This window comes from Orycteropus afer, unplaced genomic scaffold (genome assembly GCF_000298275.1).
Source record: "Orycteropus afer afer isolate SDZICR_OR568_19922 unplaced genomic scaffold, OryAfe1.0 scaffold00252, whole genome shotgun sequence".
Classification (NCBI taxonomy): domain Eukaryota; kingdom Metazoa; phylum Chordata; class Mammalia; order Tubulidentata; family Orycteropodidae; genus Orycteropus; species Orycteropus afer.
The window spans coordinates 424,219-446,992 of NW_006921839.1; the positions used below are offsets into that span (position 1 = coordinate 424,219).

Here is a 22,774-nt window from a genome sequence, read left to right on the forward strand (position 1 = left end):
CGCCTTGCTGTATGCTTTTGAAAATAGATATTTGCAATGAATAAGTAGTTGGTCTTACAAAATTCTATCATGCGATCTCCAGCATTGTTTCTGTCTCCAAGACCATATTTTCCAACTACCCATGATTAGTCTTTGATTCTAACTTTTGTATTCCAATCATCAGTAATAATCAACTCATTTTGATTGCATGTTTGGTCAATTTCAGACTGCAGAAATTGGTAAAAATCTTCAATTTCCTCGTCTTTGGCTTTGGTGGTTGATATGTAAATTTGAATGATAGTGGCATTAACTGGGCTTCCTTGTTGATGTATGGATATTATCCTATCACTGACAGTATTGTATTTCAGGATGGATCTTGAAACATTCTTTGTAATGATGAATGCCATGCCATTCCTCTTCAATTTGTCATTCCTGGCATAGTAGATTGTATGGTGTTGTCTGATTCAGAATGGCCAAAACTAGTCCATTTCAGCTTGCTAATGCCTAGGATATTGATCTTTGTGTTTGATTCCATTTTTGACAATTTTCAATTTTCTTAGATTCATACGTTGTAGATTCCATACTTCAATTGTTAATGGATGTTTGCAGCTGTTTCTACTCATTTTGAGTTGTGCCACATCAGCAAATCAAGATCCTGAAAGCTTTACTCCATCCACATCAGCAAAAGGAGATCCTGAAAGCTTTACTACATCCACATCATTAAGGTCAACTCTACTCTGAGGAGGCAGCTTTTCCCCAGTAGTATTTTGAGTGCCTTTCAACCTGAAGGGCTCATCCTCTGGCATTATATCAGACAGTGTTTCAGAGATATTCATAAAGTTTTCCAGTAATATATCAGACAATGTTTCACTGGTATTCATAAGGTTTTCACTGGCCAGTTCTTTGAGAAGTGGATGGCCCCTTCCTTTTTCCTAATCTGTCTTAGTCTGGGATCTCCTCTGAATCCTGTCCACCATGGGTGACCCTGCCTGCATGCTTCATGGTTTTGCTTCATGTATTTTAAGCTCTGTTGTTAGTTACTTATACATTTATATTTGTTATATCTGCCTGATGTATTGACCCTTTCAAATTTGTGAAATATACTTCATCATCTGCAGTAATATTACTTGTTTGAAAGTCTATTTTGTCCACCTTAACTCTCATGTTTACTGTTTGCTTGGGATATTTTTTTACGTCTTTTAACTTTCAACCTATTTGTATCTTTGAATCTAAAGCTTGTCTTTATAGACAGCATATACATAAATGGTGCTTGGTAAGTCCAACCTAATCATCTCTGACTATTGACTAGAATTTTTGGTTCATTCATATTACTGTGATTTTTGCTATGCCTGGATTTTTAGTTCTGCCATTTTTCTATTTTCTATTTCTCTCATCTCTTATTTTCTTCTTTTCTTTTGGGTAAAATTAAAAATTTTAGGTATGCCATTTCAATTTCTCTGTTAAATTCGTAGCTCTCCTTCTTTGCTGCTACAAGATACATTTTAACTTATAGCAATCTATTTCAAGTTACTACTGAGTTTTTCCAGTAAACAAAATTTGCATCAGTATAGATCCATGTGCCCACTTCTTTTTGTTATTGTATCATATATTTTCTATGCATACACATTTTCAACTCTACAATGAAATTTTATTAGTTTTCATCTAAGCAGTCATATGTCTTTTAAACAAATTAAAGAACATATGTGTATGTGTATGGGTAGATGTACGAATACATGTGCATACCTACATACACACACCACATATATATTTGAGTACATATACATTTGCATAAAACACATATGTACATGTGTGTGTGTGTACATGTGTGTGTGTGTATCCACATTTCCAGTGTTCTTCACTCTTTACTCCAGATCTGAGCACTTCACTTCCCTTTAGCTGTAAGGGCTTCTTTCAGCATTCCCTATAGCACAGGTTCATTTAATTTTTGCAGCTCTTAATTATCTAAAAATGGCTATATTTCACCTTCATTTTCAAAGAATTGTCTCTCTGAAAAGAGAATTTTAATAAGCTATTCCAGTGTTTTGTGGACTTCATTGTTTCTGATGAGAAGCTAGCCATTATTCATATTCATTGTTTCTCTCTATGTGATGAGTCATTTTTACCTTATTGTTTTCAGGATTTTCTTTTTATATTTGGCTTTCAGCAGTTTGACTCTCATATATGTTCCTTTGTACTAATAGTATTTTGGTTTTATTGAGCTGCTTGAATTTATAGTTTAATGTGTTTCAACAATTTAGATAAATCTGAGTCATTGTCTCTTCAAAGTTTTTCTTTTTCTCTCTTTTCTTGGGACTTAAATTACATGTATGTTGCAATACTTGATACTGACCGACAGGTCTCTGAGCTTCTGTTTATGTCTCTTCAATCATTTTACATCTGTGTTTTTAGGACTAGATAATTTCTACCAAAACACAGATGAAAAATGATTGAAGACTGGATAACTTCTACCAAGGAGCTCTGGTAGCATAGTGCCTAAGGCACTTGACTGCTAACCAGAAGGCTGGAGGCTCAAACCCACCAATCACTCCTCAGAAGGAAGGTTGGGCAATCTACTTCCATAGTGATATCGCCTCAGAAACCCAAGGAAAGGTCACTATGAGTCGGGGCCAACTCAATGGCACATAACAACAACAATTTCTACCAATGTATCATTGCAATAATTGATATTTTTCTCCTGCTATCTCAAATCTGTTTGTGAGTCTATTCAATGTATTTTTCATTTCAGTTAATGTACTGTCCAGTTCTAAAATTTCCATTTGATTCTTTTATATACTTTATATTTCTCTTTTGATATCTCTTGATTTACTCAGTCTATTTTCTTTAACTCTTTGAACATAATTTTCTTTAATTTCTAAGCATATTTATCATATTATTTGAATGAAGTCTTTGTCTTAAATCTAACATTTCAGGGTACTTTTCCTAAGTATGAGTGGCATGCTCTTGCTCCTTGTCAGAGCTCATAATTTGTGGTTGAAAATTGGGGAAAAGTATCTACAGATAATTCTTTGTAGTGACTCTAGAATCGGTTTTGTTCTTTTGTAGTATGCTGGGTTGTTATTAACTTGTTGGGAGTCAAACTAAATCTCCAACCATTGATCTCTCTGCTCATTATTTTTCACCTGGCTTTTTAAGGGGTCTGTGCTGCACTTGTGTGGTTTAGAAGTCAGCCAGTGACTTGGGTAGAGGTTATTCTCATATCCTTCAAGTTAATAAGACTTTCACCCTGGGCTGCTATATGTGGGCTACACATTCAGAGCTACAGCAAATTTGCAAGCCTCTCTGCTTTGAATTTTTGGTAGGTTCCCAGGCCATGTATGGACAGAGCTCATTTGATCAACCTTTACAATACTTTCCCTTCCAAAATCTCCCTTTCAAATTTCTAGCTACCTCGCTGCCCCCTCCTAACCAAGTCTGTCACCTTCAGCTGATAAAGCCAGTTTTCACTGCCCATATTGTGGGGGGTGAGAATGCTCCCAGACCAAAAAAAAAAATAATAATAATACAGCTCATTGTTCTCACTCAGTGCAGTAGTGTTTTTTATAGTGTTTTTTATGAGTAAATGCTTCTCAAGTGTTGGCTACCTTTGGTTATTTTTCAGTGTTCTGAAATCATCGTTTTTAATAATTTAGTTTTATAGCTGTCTTCTGAGGAGAGGAATCATCTGACATCCTCATACTACTATTACCAGAAGTAGAGTACATACGGTTATTTTAAGCATGAAAAGAAGTAGCATACATATAGCATTGGGTTCAGTACACATACATGTTAACTACTCAGTGAACAATAGCTATTTCTCTCATAATTAATATACTTTTAGATTCTGGTTCTTTGTCAGGCCCTCAGCATTACTCTTTCATTTACCTTTGAACTGAGCTTCCAAACTCTGTGCTGAAAAATCTACCTCATCAACCCTCAGAGTGCCTTCTACTTCATCCAGAATCCATATTCTTCAGGTTACTCCAGTGTCCCATACAAATATTATAGTTTTCTGTGTGGCCCATGATGTGTCCTCACCATTCTAGAGGACAGTCCAAAGTAAAATCAAGTCCCTGATGAGTCCTCTAGATCTGATTTTCAACAGGTCTTTTAAGAACAAGTATTCTAAGAAACTCTTTCAAAGTCCTAGAACAGAAACTCATCTACATACAAGGCCTTCCAATGAACCTGTAATCTTGATGGATTGCAATGTGCCAAACCCTTTCTCCCAAGTTCCATTAATTCTAGATGTCAACCAGAAGACTTGATTCCACTGTTGTCCATGGTATGCATCTTCTGTATTCTATAGCATCTTGTTCTTTCTGGCCACTTATGCATAAGGGGATTGGAGACAGCCCTAATTAAGTTGTATTTACTTTCTCAAAGATTTGTGTGAGGGGGAAGGAGGAGGGAAAAGGGGAAATTCGGTAGTAGCTCTGTGTACCCTATTGTTCCCCAAGATAAAACATATAGACTTAAGTTACCCTGAGTCACACAGTTTAGTAATGCTGCATGGAAAACAGCATTTTATTTCACAGTAATTTTCCTGTTTGAGGCCAGTCTTTTCCCATCCACTAGTGTATTGATACTGTTGCAGGCATCATCCTTGGTAACTGGAGATAGGCAATAACAGTGGTGTTCTGAGTCATCACTGGAATTGTTATTCAGCTTTCTATTCCTACTTGTGTGAATCAGTCCCTTACTAGTTCCCTTTGTGCCCTCGGCCTATGGGTCTATGCTAATTGGTAGACTCTTAGTGAATATATATTTTATAACTATAGAATATTTTTGGCTTATAAAGATTGCATGTGAACTAACTTGGGTATTAATTTGCACAGATTATCTATGCCCAATTTGAAGTAAAGAGGTCAACACTTACAGAGACCTATGATTTATTGGTGTGGAAGTACACTAACGTGCCACTAATATGACTAGTTTTCTATCACCACTTAATCAACCCGTTAGTTAAGGGTCAACATTTCTGCGGGATACTGGCTTTAACAAAAATTATTCCAGCATGTCCACTTTTGAAATAATATAGCTAAAGAAGACATGATTTATATATAATAAATTATTGTTCAACAGATAAACTTAACTGTTAGAAATATTAATTGGGGAAAAATGCTCATTATTGGTCATTAGAATGTTTTAAAGAAAAATTCAATAAAAATAGTACAGTGGTGAAATGTATTATGTTAGACTCATGAAAATACATTATATTTTCAAGCAGCTGACGGCACATAGTTCACACTTTAACAAGTGAAATATGCCTCATCACACTCAAGTTTCACCACTCTCTTGTTCTTGAAATCTGTTTTTCGTTCCCGTGCAGGCAACTGCTATGACAAAATGATGATGTGTTAATTAAACAACCACAGCATAGTTCACAAGGGAACGTATTCTTGATCCAACAAGAAAGTATCAGAACTGGTATGAAAGGTTTGCTTAAGGCAGAGTTTTAATTCATTGGTTCATGTTATGGACTCAAACAAGTAACCTTATCGGTAATATTCTCCTTCTAAAATAGATCTGTACTAATACTTGGTTATTTTCACTGAAAGCTGATGTCCTAAATCCATTCTGAAATTCAAAGTGCTATGTAGGTAAAATTTTGGATGCATTAAAAAATATAGGTCTATACTTTGGTGGCATAGTGCCTAAAGCACTTGACTGCTAACCAGAAGGCTGATAGTGCAAACTCACCAGCCACTCCTCAGGAGGAAGATTGGGACATCTACTTTCGTAGAGATACTGCCTTAGAAACCCAAGGAGGGTTGCTATGAGTTGCAATCCACTGGATGGCAATGACTTTGGTTATTTGTATTTATTTATTTATTTTTGGTTTTTGTACTTACCTGACTAGAAAGACAGCATGATGACAAAGGTGATTCCCCCAGGGCCAGGATCATCCATTACACCCTGGATGTGCTAACTCCTGGCAGTTTCCCCACATGTGGGAAACTCAACTGGATAATTTGTGGCAGTGAGGGATTGTGTTCACACTTTACCCTGGTGAGGTGTATGCAGGGAGGACAGAGGAGAGTATAAGTCCACGAAGTAATTGGTAAGATATTTAATAGATATGTTTATATCTTTTTCTTTTTTTAATTTTTTTATTGTGATTTGGATGAAAGTTTACAAAGCAAATTCATTTTCCATACAGCAGTTCATGCACATTTTGTTTCATGACATTGACTGCCATTCCCCACAGTGAAACAGCTCAGCTCTCTTCCCACTTCTTCCTCATAGTTACCACTTCCCTGTGTCCCACCCCGTGCACTCCCACCCCTCCTAACCATCTCCCTAACATTGCCCTTCTGTTCTCCCACAACTGATCGATGCCAAGTAGTGTATCTACCTGATGTAAACATTCACCCCATATGCCTGTCTATTGTTTGGCTGGAAGCCACTAGAGTGAGTTCAGTTCCAGAAGGGTAACTAGAGACTATAGTCTCAGGGGTCTTACCACACTCTATCAGAGCAACAAACCTGGTCTTTTTTTTTTTTTTTTTTATGATTTTGAGTTTTGTTCCACATTGTTCTCCCACTCTATCCAGGATCTCCTGCACCAATCTCGCTCCAAGTGGTTGACAGTGGTAGCCAGACACCATCTAGTTCTTCTGTTCTCATGGTCATATAGGCTGAGGATTGCATGGTTTACCAGTCCCTTGGAGTAATTATTTCTATGCATCTTTAGTTTTCTTCATTCTTCTTTGCTCTGGACAAGGAGAGACCCATTGTTGCATCTAGATGGCCACTTGTAAGCTTTTAAGACCCCAGTCAATACTCACCAGAATAGAATGTAGAACAGTGTTTTTGTGTACTATGATATGCCAGTTGAGCTTGGTGTTCCTTGAGATTATGATCTAGAACCCACAGGTCCAACTACTCATTGCCTCAGGGTAGCTGGCTGTGGCCAAGAAGCCACCACAAACTTTTCCCTTGTCAGCTCTACTATGTACCCGGACATTCTTACAACACATACAAATACACGTCTAGAAACATCTTCTGCCAACGCTAAACGTGGTCAGACATATTAATATCTTGAATTTAGATATCACAAACCATCATAGTCACAGAAATATATGAGGAGTACTAAAGGTTTGTTCATTGCTCATGGTGCAGTCATGACATGGAGGTTAACCATTTGCCAGTGAGTCATCTCTAATTCATGGTGACCCCACGTGTGTCAGAGTAGAACTCTGCTCCTGGGGTTTTCAGTGCCAGACCTTTTGGAAGTAGATTGCCATGCCTTTTTTCAATGGTGCCTCTGGGAGTATTCAAGCCTCCAATATTTGTGTTAGCAGCTGAGTATGTTAATTGTTTGCACCACCTAGGGACTCCTGAAGGGTCCTATGTTCTTCAAGTCACTCGGGGATCCAGATGCTTTTCTTTTTTCCTGCCATGTTCTCAGCCTCAGAATCTTTCAGTGAATTTTCTGCACCCATCAGCTAAAGAGGAAAGAGGATGAAGAGGATCTCAAGGGAAATTTCAGGGGCCAAGCTTGAACGAAACACACAGTCACTTCTCCCCACATGCCATTGGCCAAACTGGTCACCCAGGGACACATAGATGTTAGGGAACTGAAAAGTGTCATGTCTGATGTGCTGAGAAAGGAAAGGAAAACACAGATACTAATGTTGTTGTTGTTTTGTGCCATCAAGTAAGCACCATTAATATAAATCACAGTCCTATAGACATGCATTTACATAAATCTTTAACGTGGACTCTACTTAAATAGTTGTATGAGGTCAACGTATCTTATTTCTAAAACCTTAAAAGATAAATATTTGGTTCTTTTGTGAATTTTTATTTTCTTTGCTTATGTAAGTTTCCTTTTAGTATTATTAATCAAAAGGAAAAATGAAATGTTGATGTACAGGGTTCTATACTTCAGGTAATATTATTTAGTCAGACATTAATCACTCAATGCTTATATATTATTGTAATTAAAAAAAAAATAAAAACTGATTTGTGCAGTAAACTTACTATAGACAAAATTGTGCCATACATACTAAACCCACTGCCATCAAGTCAGATCCTACTCATAGTGACCCTTCCTTGGGTTTCCAAGGCAGTATCACTACAGAAGTAGATTGCCCAACCTTCCTTTCCAGAAGTGGCTGGTGGGTTTGAACTGCCAGCCTTCTGGTTAACAGTCAAATGCCTTAGGCACTACACCACCAGAGCTCCCGTGCCATACATAAGACAGTTATATTTGCCATATCAAATTTTATATTCATTGATACTTCATTGCTTCTTGAAATATACCCCATATTTGAATATATAGGATGACATAGTCCCTGTAATCTATCTAAAAATTAAATATATATTGAAGTTGAATTTTAAAAAAGTCTTTGTTGATTCACTATGGTATTTTTAACTTGATAAGAATTTCTTTTATACTTACTTCTTCTGATGTGCCCTATGAAGCCTCCTTGATTTGATATAGCTATTTATATTGCTCTTGAAAATGTAATAGAAATCTTAATTTTTCAGAACTTCTGACTCCTAAACATTAATATTTCCTCACACAGCATTTGTGGTTTAAAGTAATATACCTTTGAATAAGCACTGATATTCTCATTTAAATGTGTGACTTAAAATCTCACACATCTCAAGTAGATTGCTGGAACCACATTTCTAATATACTAAGTTTATTTGATGTAGTGAGAATTATTCATACAGATTTTTGAACTTTGAATTTTTGATAGTAGTTAATATACACATTACTCTACATTATTTATTTCTGTTGCCATTGACAACTTTATTGTTCTTGTTGTTGTGTGTTGTTGAGTTGGTTCTGGCTCCTAATGACGTGACAGAGTAGAATTGCCCCATAGGGTTTCCTAAGCTGTGATCTTTATGGGAGCAGATTGCCATGTCTTTTCTCCCTCAGAGCAGCTCATGGGTTTGAACTGCTGGCATTTTGGTTACCAGCTCAGCACAATGAGATTACAGAATACTTCATAAAGAAGATAATAGTAAGAACAATATCTTAAAGAATAATAAACAGGGTTGCAACAATTTATTGCATAATATATTAAAATCTTAGAAAATTGGTAGCCTACGGGACTTCCTTAATAACTTTTGTTGTGGTTATCATTAGCTGCCTTTGAGTTGATCCTTACCTCATGGTGACCCATGTGTTACTTCTATAGATTCAATGCAATCCCAGTCAAAATCTCAGCAAGTTTTTTTTTTTTTTTTTAGAAATTGACATGCTAATTCTAAAGTTTATAGGGAAATGAAAGGACCTAGAAAAGTCAAACAATTTTGAAAAATAACTAAGTTGATGCACTTACAATACCTGATTTCAAGACTTACTATAAAGCTATAGTGACCAAAATGGTATAAATATTGGCATAAAGATAGAACAGTGGCACATTATACACAGTGCAGAAATAGAACTACACATATATAGCCAACTGATATTTACAGTGGTGGAAAGGTGAAGCAGTGAAGGAAGATAGTCTTTTCAACAAATGATGTTGTATATCCATATGCAGAAAAACTTAAATTCTTGTCTTAACACCAGTTGAAAAAATTAAGTCAAAATGGATCATAGGCATAAATGTAAGACCTAAAACAATGGAACGTCTAAAAGAAAAACAGAGTATGATCTTGAGTTAAGCAAAGATTCTTAGATATGCCAAAAGCATGATCTACTTAAAAAAATGACATACTGACTTCCAAATTTAAACACTTCTGACCTTTGAAAGGCATTGTACTCAAATCACAGTAAAAAGTTAAAAAAAATAAAATAGCAACCTCCCCTCACCACTCTCAGTCTCCCTTATCTTGCTCTATGTTTTCTTTATAGTTCTTATTATCTTCTGACATCCAAATTACCTAAGTATTTATTGTATTTGTTGTATGCTTCCTCCAGTTGGAATCTAAGTTCTAGATGCCAGGATCTAGGTGCCAAGCACCTAGAATTGTGTCTGCCCTACAGTTACCAATCAATACATATTTGTCAAATGTTGCTAAATCAATTAGCCATGGCAGAGATTGGGAAATAACACTGAACATAAATTTGTCTCAGGGTCACTCACTGAGAAATAGAGTGAGGCTAGCCTCCTCACTTTGTGCCTGACATACATAATGAACTCCACATTTTCCTTTAAGCCAGAGTTTTCTAAACTTCAGTCATTTGCCTGCCAACCTCAAAATTTTTGCTCTAAGGAGAACATACACTTTTATTTACTGAATGGTTTTCCTTAAATAGACTTCCTTTTGAACTTAAATAAACTTATTTAAATTTCAACTGAAATGAAAGCAATGCTAAGGGAATTAAAAGACGTGCCATGATTGAGAGAAAATATTTCCAAATGAAAGTATTTAGTAAAGCACAATTTTCCAGACTATATAAAATAACTCTTGAAACTCAATAATAAAACAATCCAACAGCAACAACAAAAAATGAGCAAAAGATTTGAACAGGCACTCCACCATAGATATGCAAAGCCAAATTAGCACGTGAAATTAACTAACTTTATTAACTAATGAAATCAGTTCAACATCATTAGCCATTAGAGAAATGCAAATTAAAACTACCAAGAGATACGTATACGTAATAGAATGGCTACAACTAGCATCAACAGTACTGAATCTGGAAAGATGTGGAGCACTGAGAACTTTCATACATTGCTGGTGGATACATTACAAACCTTTTGGGAAACTAGTTGACGGTTTAAAAAGTTAAATATATTCCTACCATTTGACTCATGCATTCACTCCTAGTGACTCCCTCCTAGGAAACTAAAACCATATGCCACACAAAGAGCTATACACACAGGTTCATAGATTTATTTATAGTTTCTGAATCTGGAAACAACTTAAATGACCATCAAAAGGTGAGTGGATAAAAAAAATTGTAATTCATCAATTAAAAGGAATGAATTATTTTTTCATGGAAGAGCATATGTGAGTCTTATAATAATTATACTAAGTGAAAAACAGCCAAACAAAAAAGTTACATACCAGGAAAAAAAAAAGGATATGTACTTTATGATTCTACATTTGTGAAACCAAGAACTGCAAAGTAATCTACAATAACAGAAAACAGATTGCTAGTGTTTTGGGGGTGGGAAATGGCAGAAAGGGGCTAGAGAGAAGGATTAAAAAGAATCACAAGAAAACTTTTGAGGGTAACAACTATATTCATTATCTTTATTGTTGTGATCGTTTTGTGGGTGTATGCATAAGTCAAAACTTACCAAACAATACATTTTGAATATGTAGTTTATTCTGTGATAATTATACCTCAAATAAACTGTAATAAAAAGTCATGGGAGTGTGTAATTATTATTGTAATTCTTGCTACTTGTTTAGTATTATCACAACAGCATTGGGAATGGAAACGTTTCTGAAAATCATCAACTAGATCTGCAGAAGGAATGGCAGTTGGGTGAGAGTGTAGGGAGTAAGGATGACTTCAAGCTTTGTGTCTTGGTAATTGGAAGACTGACAGTAATCTGATTGCTAAAAAAAGGAAAGTCCATTACAGATGGAACTAAAAGGCTGAATTTTAGTCTTCTACTTTTTTTTTTTCCCTATAAATTTTATTTTTTTGTTGTTGATGTTGAGACTACACGGCAAAATACACCAATTCAACAGTTTCTATGTGGACAATTTGGTAACATTGATTATATTCTTCAAGTTGTACAACTGTTCTCACCCTCCTGTTCTGAGTTATTCCTCTCCATTTTACATAAGCTCATTGCCCTCTAAGGTTCTTATCTAATCTTTTGAATTGCTGTTGTCATTTGAAACCATATAAATAGTTTTTAAAAGAGCATAATGCTCAAGGCAGACCTTTTCTATTAATTAAGCTAAATTATTATTCAGTTTTAAGAAGACTTCAGGAGATACTTTGGTTTCAAGTTTAAAGAGTCTCTCAGAGCAGCAGTTTCAAGGGTGCTTGCAATAGTATTTAAAGAACTATCTATCCCTGAGCTTTTAACCAGGTATCAATATATATTTTATTGTGGTTAGAATGAAACTTTACAGAGCAAATTACTTTTCTGTTCAACAATTAATTCATATTTTGTTTCATGATATTAGTTGGAATCTCCTCAATGTGTCAGCATTGTTCCCACTTCCTCCCTAGTTTTCCTGTATCCATTTGTCCTTCTTTCCTGCCCCTTCCTGCTTTCTGAGCTTTGTTTTGAGGCAAATGCTTTCCTTTTATTCTCATATGGCTAATTGTTCTGAGGAGTACATTCCATGTGAGTGTTAATGTTCACTTGATAGGCCTGTCTGAAAGGGATGGATTCAGTTCCAGGTTTGAAGGGTGTCTCAGGGCCATAATCTGAAGGGCGCTACCAGTCCCTATCAGACCAATCAGTTCAGTCTTTTTTATGATTTTGAATTTTGTTCTACAATTTTTGTTCCACCTCCTGTGGTCCCAATCAGAGCAGTCAGTACTGGCAGCCAAATGCCATCTAGTTCTTCTAGTCTCAGAGTAGTTGAGGTTGTGGTTAGCATAGTCCATTAGTTTTAGCCCCTTGAACTAATTGTTTCCTTGAGTCGAGGCATTGATTTTCTTTACTCTGGATGGGGAGGGACCAATAGTTGCATCTTAGATCGTCCCTCACTAGCTTTTAAGACCCTAGCTGCTACTCACCAAAGTAGGATATAGAATATTGTCTCTGTAAACTGTCATGCTAATTGATCTGGATGTCCCCATGACTGTGGTCCTAAGCCCCCAAGCCCAATGATTCATTCCCTCAAAGTATCTGGTTTTGACTAAGAAGTTTTCATAACTTCCCGTGGATGCTCTACTATATGCATGGATATATTTACAGCACATACAAATACATATGTAGAAATATGCTCTGTCAAACCTATATATGCTCATGGGTGTAGTCCTATTCGCCTTCCAATGCCTGTTCAGCTCACATGTCTCCCTATGTGAGTGGTTGTGATGATTACTTTTTATTACTGCTAATGTAGGTGAGAGAAGGGCAAGGAGGCCGCACGTTCCAATCTCCTCTAACCCCACAAAAGGAAGACAGAGTCACCATTAATAACCCAAGGGCTATTGTTATAAGGCCAGCCATGTTACCTCCCTCCAGCCCTTTCACCAACTGTTCCTCCCAAAGCACCCACCACCTCTCTCCTGGGTTCGATAGTTCATGGTAGTGGCCACACAGAACTCACAGATTATAGGGTTTATTAGGGAAGCACCAGGCTACCGTTCAAGTTCAGGAAGAACTCTCAGTCTCTCTCCCAGCAGTGCGTGTCCCTCGGTGTCTCACTCAGCAATGCGTGTCTCTTGCGTCTCTTTCCCAGCAGTGAGTATCTCTTTCAGCAGCACCTCTTCCTCAACCAGCAGTCAGAGAGAGTTCTGCCTCTAGGAGTCCTCCTTTTGAGACTGCAGAGTGGCTAAACCAACCAATCATAACATCAGAATTCTAAACACCTGAGAGAGAGCGGGAACCTCCCACAACATTGTTTAGTGCCACTCCCAACAGAATTAGCCCAGGTGGACAACTTTAGCAATCAGAAGCTCCTCAGTTGCTCATGGCAAATTCCACCTCAGAGTTTACAAAGACTTATGGGTAGAAAAGCCACACTAAGTAATTTACTACACCGCAGTAGGATTATGTGTATAAGAGGATTTGCCTTTGTCTGTAACTCTTGTGTACCTCTCAGTGTCTCCCTTTGTCTTGGTCATATTGTGCTGACCTCTCCCTTATTATATATTGCCTTTCCTTTCACTCAAGTTAATATGTGTCTACCCTCTAGTTAGTGATTTACCTTCCCCTTCCCTCCCCTTCATAAGGAGCTCTGGTGGCATAATGCCTAAGCATCTGACTGCTAACCAGAAGGTTGACGGTTCAAACCCACCAGCCACTCCCCAGAAGGAAGACTGGGCAGTCTACTTCCATAAAGATTTATCACCTCAGAAACCCAAAGAGGGTCGCTGTGACTCAGAATCGACTCGATGGCAGTGAGTTTGGGTTTTTTGAGTATTCTGTTGGGTGTACATACCATAGTTTGTTTATCCATTCATCTGTTGATGGGCACTTAGGTTGTTTCCATCTTTTTTACTACTGTGAATAATGCTGCAATGAAAATGGCTGTGCATATACCTGTTTGTGTCATGGCTCTTATTTCTGTAGGATACATACCTACTACTGGGACTACTGGATCATATGGTATTTCTAACTTTTTAAAGAAGTGCCATACCATTTTTCACAGTGATTGTGCCATTTTACATTCCCACCAGCAATGTATGAGAATTTCAATCTCTCCACACCCTTACCAGCATTTGTTGTTTTCTGTTTTTTTGAAGTTTGCTATTATTGTTGGGCGAATCCTTTTTGGAAAGGAAAGAGACCTCAGATAACCAAAGCAGTACTGAAGAAGAAGAACAAATAGGAGCCTTATACTTCCAAATCTAAGAACCTACAATATAGCTGTAGTAGTCAAAACAGCTTGATATTGGTACAATGACAGACACATAGACTGATGCAACAGAATTGAGAACCCAGAAGTAAATCTAGCCACCTATGGACCTTTGATCTTTGACAAAGGGCTGAAATCTATTAAATAGGGAAGAGATGATCTCTTTATGAAATGGTACTGAAAAATGGGATATCCATTTTCAGGAGCTCTGGTAGCATAGTGTCTAAAAGGTATTTGACTGCTAAGCAGAAGGCTGGTGGTTCAAACCCACCAGCCACTCCTCGGAAGGAAGACTGGGCAACCTACTTCCGTAGAGATATCGCCTTGGAAACCCAAGAGGGGTCACTATGAGTCAGAATCAACTCAACAACAGTGAGTTTGGTTTGGTTTTGGTTATCTTCAGAAAAATGAAACAAGATCCAAGCTTCACACCACATACAAAAAGTAAAGATGGATCAAACACCTAAATGTAAAACCTAAAATTAAGAAGATCATCAGAGAAAAAATAGGGGCAAACTAAAACAAACAAACAAACAAAAAAAAAAAAGAGTTCTGGTGGTGTAGTGCCTAAGGTATTTGACTGCTAACCAGAGGCTGCCAGTTCAAACCCACCAGCCACTCCTCCAAAGGAAGATTGGGCAATCTACTTCCATAGAGATACCACCCCAGAAGGCCCTAATTCATAACATAAGTAGACCAACAAACATAACCAAAAAATCCACAAACAGCAGAAGATAAACTAGATAACAAGGATCTCCTAAAAATTGAACACTTATGTGCATCTAAAGACTTCTCTAAAATAGTAAAAAAAAAAAAGAGAACCTACACACAGGGGTTGGGGGGTAGGGGTTTTGGCAACAGCATTTCTGGAGAAGGATTAATCTGTAAAATTTATAGAAAACTTCCACACCTCAACAATAAAAAGACAAATAACCCAATTAAAAGGAAAAATGTGCAGAAGACATAGACACTTCATCAAAGAAGAAATTTAGGTGGCCAACAACATGAAGAAATGCTTGCAATCATTAGCTATTGGAGAGATAACAAGTCTTTTCCTTTTGAGGTAATTCAATATGGAAATAGATAGCAGACAGATGAAAATATAGGATTAGGAAGTGGAAGACAAGCCATATTTGGATATATAATCTTAAAAAATAGAACTGAAAAATGAAGAATCTGTACCTACCTTATTTATCTTCCTTGGTGAAGGCATCCGTATAAGTACAAGGGTATGTTTTCTGTCTGCTCACATGTGTAGTCATTTCACAAGCTTTATCTCATTTACTTGAAAAGTTTACTTCATTGACTTGGAAATAGTAAGCACCAGTAAATGTTTATAAAATTAAATTATATTTGCTTGATGTGGGAAACAGATGGCATTCTCAACTCTCAACCAAGCCAGTCCTCTGCTCAGAGGGACATAAAGGTAGGAAGCCTGGGGAAAATTGACTAAGACTAATTCTTAGAAAAGGACAAGTAGTTTGAAGTGCAGCCTGCATACATGTCAGTTTTGTATATATGCCTCATCCTCCATGGCTACCATCAGAAACAATACATAGTTCCTAGCACTCCCCATCTCCAATTCTGTATTATAATCACCATCAACAATTGTAGCCAAGTAATAACATGCTGCACCACCTACAGAGGAAATGAGACAATTAAGTCCTCATATCCTTGGATCTAGGCCCAATATTAGATTAAACTATATTAGGAAATGCTCTGTAAGCAGTAGACTGCCATTTCCACAGGGAGAAACTAAAGAGCTCTGTAGCATGCTACTGAGTTTGGTGAAGGTGTTTTGGCCAACCAGTTCCCTGTGTTTATGACTTCATATCCACAGAAAGCATGCCAGCTATGGATACCCCTGGGAATTTTACAGCTTTACTACTTTATGTAGACAAAGAAATTTCCACTCAGGCATTCCAAAAATCAAATCAATTAACATAAGCATTTTGTTGATCTTTTAGTAGTAAAAACCATAGTAGTATTTGAGTCAATGGTATGAAATTGAAAACTATTCCTATATTATCAATTTAAAGACTTTCAGAGGTATTAAAATTCATTCAAAACAGATGGCTAGAAAGATTTTGTTTTCACTTCCAAATATCATGTAAGATTTTTTAACAAAGAGGCATATGTTTGGTCTGAGTAAAAACGTCCTTTTTACACAAAATAAGATAATACCAAAGATGGTTTATGCAATGAGCTATCATTGATAGAGCACATATAAAGTGTTTTGGTTCTTGGAATCTTTTTGGCTATTTTTTAATGTGAACTTTTTATTGGTACAAACTGTAACATATAAAAAAGAGAAGTCCACAAAGCTTAAGTGCTCAATTCAATGGATTTTCAGAAAGTGAATGAGCCCACATAATCGCTAAGCAGACCAAGAGACAAAACATTATCCTAGAAGTCCCTTTGTGTCTCCTCCCAGTTACTGTCACCACTCCCCCAACAGTAACAGCCATCATGACTTTTAACACCATATCTTAGTTTTGCCTGTTTTTGAACTTTGTATCAATGGAGTCATAATAGTTGTGTTCTTTATGCTGTGGTTCTTTCACTCAATATTGTGTTTAGGAGATTTGTCCATTTTATTTGTTTTTCACGTTTTCAAACCACAATTTATCTATTGTACTGTTGGTAGACATTGAGGTGTTTCTAGTTTGGGCCATTACAAATAGTTCTGCTATAAACATTTCTATGTATGTCTTCTGGTGAACATATGAATGTATTTTTGTTGAGTATATGCTAGGAATTGCTAAGCTATTAGGTAACTTTCATAGATAGAAATAGTTTTCCAAACTTGTTATATTAATTTAATTTCTACCATCATGCATTTTATCATTCTACAATGTAGCTGTTGTTGTTGTTGTTGTTGTTGTTATGTGCCGTCGAGCCAGACCTGACTCATAGCGACTCCTCCTTGGGTTTCTGAGGCAGTATCACTACAGAAGTAGATCGCCCCATCTTCCCTCCGAGTAGTGGCTGGTGGGTTTGAACTGCCAGCCTTCTGGTTAGCAGTCAAGAGCCTTAGGCACTACGCTACCAGAGCTCCCACAATGTAGCTAATATTTGGTATTATTTGTCTTTCATTCGATCCATACTTGTGAATGCTTGGTAGTATGGTACCAAAAACCAAACCCACTGCCATCAAGTTGATTCCGATTCATAGCAACCCATATTGGGTTTCCAAGGCTGTAAATCTTTATGGAAGTAGATTGCCTCATCTTCCTTCCATGGAGCAGCTGGTAGGTTTGAACCACTGAACTTCTGGTTAGCAACCAAATGTCTTACCTATATAATTTGCATTTCTCTAATGACTAATGAAGTTGAAGCATTTTGTATGTTTTTTGGCTATTTTAGATAAATATATATAAATATAATATATATATTATATATATATATATATAATGTCTATTCAAGTCTTGTCTATGTTTTTATCATATTTTTGTTTTTTGTTAATTTGTAGGTTTTCTTTATATATTTTAGATATGAAGTCTTGCTGGATATATGTATTGTTAACACCTTCTCCTGTTCTGTGACTGGCCTTTTCATTCTCTTAATGGTGTCATTTGTTCTTAATGATTAGCTTTTTCTGTTCTTTTAAAGATATTTTTGCCTATCCCAAAAATTTAAAGATATTTCTTCAGTGTTTTTTTATTGTTTTACCTTTACCACTTAGCTGTACAGTCTACTGGAATTAATATATATATATGTATATGTGTATATATATGTGGTAGCATAGTGGCTAAAGCACTTGACTGCTAACCAGAAGGCTGGCGGTTCAAACCCACCAGCCACTCCTCGGAAGGAAGGTTGGGCAATCCTACTTCCGTAGTGATACTGCCTCGGAAACCCAAGGAGGGGTCGCTATGAGTCGGGGCCGACTCGACGGCACACAACAACAACAACAACATATATATGTGTATATACATACACATATATATATGTGTGTGTGTGTGTGTGTGTGTGTGTATATACACATACATACATATATAGTGTGAGTCATGATTCATTTTATTCTATATGGCTTTTCAATTTTGCCTAGATTTTTACCACCCAATGTATTTGATCATTTCACTAGTGAAACAAAGATGATGACTCTGATATAGTTGCATACATATATGAGAGTGCAGCTTGTGTTCCAAGCATCCATTTGTGTGTTGGGTTTTTAATGCTTCTACCATAGGACTGATCTCTGCAGTGCCTTCCAAAAGAGCAAATGCATTTCAGGGTAATGGTGCCCTGCAGTATCAGGGTTGTAAGTCCCCAGCAGTCAAGTTGATTCTGACCCATAGTGATGCTATAGGACAGAATATAACTGCCCCATAGGGTTTCCAAGGCTGGAAATCTTTACAGAAGCAGACTGCCACATCTTTCTCCTAGATGATGTTATTAAGGGTTAATTCCCAGGACATCCTCAGAAAGGCTCCATGGCACCTACTGTACTTGTTCCAAGTACATTGTGCCAATGTGGGTGAAAAAAACAGTCAAAATTCCAATTAAGGACCTCATTATAGTTACTTTGCCTTCACTCAAAAAAACAAAACAAAAAACCAACTTAAACTCATTGCATCGAGTCAATTCTGGTGTGTAGCAACCCCCATGGGGTTTCTGAGGCAGTAAGTCTTTACAGAAGTAGGTTGACTCATCTTCCTTCTGTAGAATGGCTGGTGGTTTTGAATCACCAACCTTCTAGTTAGCAATCAAGTGCCTTAGGCATTGCACTACCAGAGATCCTTTTTTTCCCCCTTCACTAGCAACAAGATAAAATAGTGATATAAAAGTTAATAAAGAGATAGACCCTAACAGGAATGAGTTGGAAGGATGAAGTAGATTCTACTGAGCAGTAATAACTCATTCATTGAAAACTACGGATAGCAAAGTTTTCATATCACCCCAAAAATTCTGCACTGAGAGAAGTAATTGCTTCCCATGGCAAAACAAGAATGATACTGGCAGATTCAAGGGCCTACACCTAAAGCTACAAAAGTTGTACGCTACACAACTTTGAGAGGGGAGGAATTAATAGACTTCAATATTAACGGTGCCCTCTGGAGTTGATCAGTGCAGTGGCCCTGCTGGCAGATATATACAGATTTAAATGGATGTATATGTAGAGTCGTTAAGTCATACACTTTTTTTCTCAGTTTTAGTAAAGAATTGTTGGTAGAATTGGAATATTAATATTTGCTGATAATATGTACTTAAGAAGAGTTTTAAGTTAGAACTTCAGTATTCAAAGGCATCGATAGTGGATGCATTTTAAACAGCCATATATTTTCACAAAAGAATAAAGCTTATACACTCTAACTCTTTAAGCAACACCAGCTTCTTATTTTTACTATTTCTAGTCCTAAAGTTCAGCTCTGAAGGAATGTCCACTAGGCATGCAAAAGCCTGTTCTAGTGGAAGAAAAAAGGGAAAGTGGACCTATTACAACTGCTGCCAGTTATTCCTGCGCAATTAATCTATAAAAGTTTTATAATGTAGCCGAATGTCCAACTTGAAAGCTAAATGCCAATGCAGTAATCCTCTTCCCAAAATATAATGGTCTGACACAAGCTACATCTTTTGAAATTACAGCAGAGTTTCTCTCATCAGCTTAAAAAATAAAGTAATATATGACATGTCCAAACAGTCACACAGAGTAATTAAGACTAGGGGTTTAAAGGAAGATGTAGGCTTGTCTGATCCTGGTATTTTGGTTACAAGATCTGATTTCTTTTAAACCTTATTTGAATAAGGGTTGAAGCCTTATAAATGCAGACTCAGTTGGAAGCAACTTGCTGGGAAGTAAAAGCACAGCTGCCTATCTGTGTTTATGACCTGTCCAAAAGAGCCATATCTGTGCAGATTAAGTCATAATGAATGTTCTCACATCCCCCCTGCTATCACTCCTTTAACTCTATTTTAAAAGCCAAAGACCAAGAAAACACTCATCTAGAAATACAATTGACATAGGAGTGGAGTGAGTTACATTGCATCTGAAAGCACTGTAATTTAGAAATGTGGCTCTTAGCAGAAAAGTAAGATTTTGCTGAAAAAGGACAAAAAGCATTGATCTCTGCAATGCCTTCCAAAAGAGTAAATGTGTTTCAGAGTGGTGGTGTCCTGCAGTATCATGGTTCTAAGTCCCACTATGGTCAAGTTGATTCCAGCTCATAGCAACACTATAGGACAGAGTAGAATTGCCACATTGGGTTTCCAAGGCTGAAAACCTTTGCAGAAGCAGAATGCCACATCTTTTTCTCACAGAGCAGCTGGTAGGTTCAAACTGCTGAACTTAGGTTAACAGCCAAGTGCTTTAACCACTGTGCCACCAGGGCTCCTGGGTTGTATGTCACTGCTGTTGTTGTTGTTGTTGCTATGTGCCATCGAGTCGGACCCTACTCATAGCGACCCTTCCTTGGGTTTCCAAGGCAGTATCACTACAGAAGTAGATTGCCCATCCTTCTTTCTGAGGAGTGGCTGGTGGGTGTCACTTGTTGTTGTTGTTGTTATTTGCCGTCGAGTCGGCCCCAACTCATAGCGACCCCTCCTTGGGTTTCCAAGGCAGTATCACTACAGAAGTAGGATTGCCCAACCTTCCTTCCGAGGAGTGGCTGGTGGGTTTGAACCGCCAGCCTTCTGGTTAGCAGTCAAGTGCCTTAGGCACTATGCTACCAGAGCTCCTTTGCATAATAACTAGTTGCTATCAGGTCAATTCCAACTCAAGGCAATGCCATGTGTGTTGAAGTAGAACTGTTCCGTAGAGTTTTCAATGGCTGATTTTTTGAAAGTAGATTACCGAGCTTTTTCCAAGGTACCTCTAAGTGGACTTGAACCTCCAGCCTTTTAATTAGCAGCTGAGTGCTTTAACCATTGATATCACCAGGGAACTTCTAGGCAATGCATAAGTGGTGTGATTTGAGGATTTACAAAAATCCCCAACCCCACAAATGGCTCTCACATAAAATAAGGCTCAACATTCTCTGTGAAAAAAAAAAAAAAAAAAAAACACCTCATTCCAATGGATTGAACAATTGCCCCCTTTAAAAGACAAATACTCAAGGGAATGGTCTTGTGTAATCACTGAGTGAATTAGACAATCAGTCCTCTCCATTGAGAATCACTTGGTCAGTTACAGTCAATTTTGATGCTGGAGATGAGGAGTGAGAGGACAGAATGCCAGGGTAGAAAGACTTAAATTAGCAGATATTAACTCTAATGTTAAATTGCAGGGAATGGCAGGATGAAGTACCTAGGGTAGGTGCAGGTCACCAGCATGGCTTCCTGAGTTGCAGGCGAGCAGTTCCTTGGTGATTGCCAGGGGAAGTCCCAGCTGAAATAGAGAGGGCACCCAGCTTGGTGATGACGTGGGCTGGGTCTAGTAGAAAAAGACATCTCCAACTATTGTATAGTGGCTGTACCTTTACTTGGGAGCTTTAAATTTTCAGTAAATCTTAAAAGAGAATGAGGCACACACTCTATCCCTATTCATATTTTAACAATATAGTCTGATTCCAGCTGTATATATGATGCTGGACAAGAATACTTTTCCAATGAAGGTCTTTGACAAATAACCTGCTTGCCATAATTACATCCATAGGACTTTAGTATTAAAGCCACCTTGGAATTGTAGTATTATATTACATACAAGGCAGGTATCTGTGCTGTACCCTTCCTGGCAAATGCCCAGTTAGCCTCTATAGTCCAGCCTAACTCCTTAGCCTGAGCCATGAAATCAAATACTGGCTCTCCTACTCATTAGCTATATGATATTAGGCTTGAATTACTAACTAAGTCTCAGTTTTCACAACTGCATCATAGGATTGTCATAAGAATACGTAAAATGATACATATATAAAAGCACAGGATATTGCAGATGGTTAGTGTTGTATTCGTTTCCTAGGGCAGCCACAAAATACCACATATTGGGTAACTGAAACCAACAGAAATTTATTTTCTCCTAGTTCGAGAGGCAGGAGTCTGAAATTGGGATGTCTGAGGGCTTTAAGGGAGAAGCTATTCCATATGTCTCTCCTAGCTCCTGGTGGCTGTCAGTGATGTTCCTTAGCTCTGTCTCTATCTTCACCTGGTCATTTTTCTGCTGTGTCTTCCCCCTCTTCTTATAAGTTCACCAATCATATTGGATTAGGGCACACCCTACTCCAATATGACTTTATCTTAAATAATTCTTTCTCTAAAGACCCTATTTCCAAGTGAGGTCATATTCACAGGTACCAAGGGTTAACCCCAGGGAAAACTCAGGGACACACAAAACAGCAGGGCAGAAGAGCAGAAGAAAGGGGATTAAAAGCGAGGAAGCCAGACAGAGGTACAGTCAGCCACAGGGACCCAGTTGGGGGTGATACGAGAGGTCTCCAACAGCAAGACA

At 37.5% G+C, this 22,774-nt stretch overlaps 1 protein-coding gene and 1 non-coding gene across 2 annotated transcripts in view; both read left to right on the forward strand.

The window, feature by feature from the left end:
• Positions 1-22,774, forward strand: part of CPA6 (carboxypeptidase A6) — a 544,128-nt gene that overhangs the window by 108,318 nt on the left and 413,036 nt on the right. The window lies entirely within an intron of this gene.
• On the forward strand, positions 5,824-5,988 carry LOC122150829. The gene has a single exon (XR_006163878.1). It is a non-coding gene; the product is annotated as a U1 spliceosomal RNA (small nuclear RNA).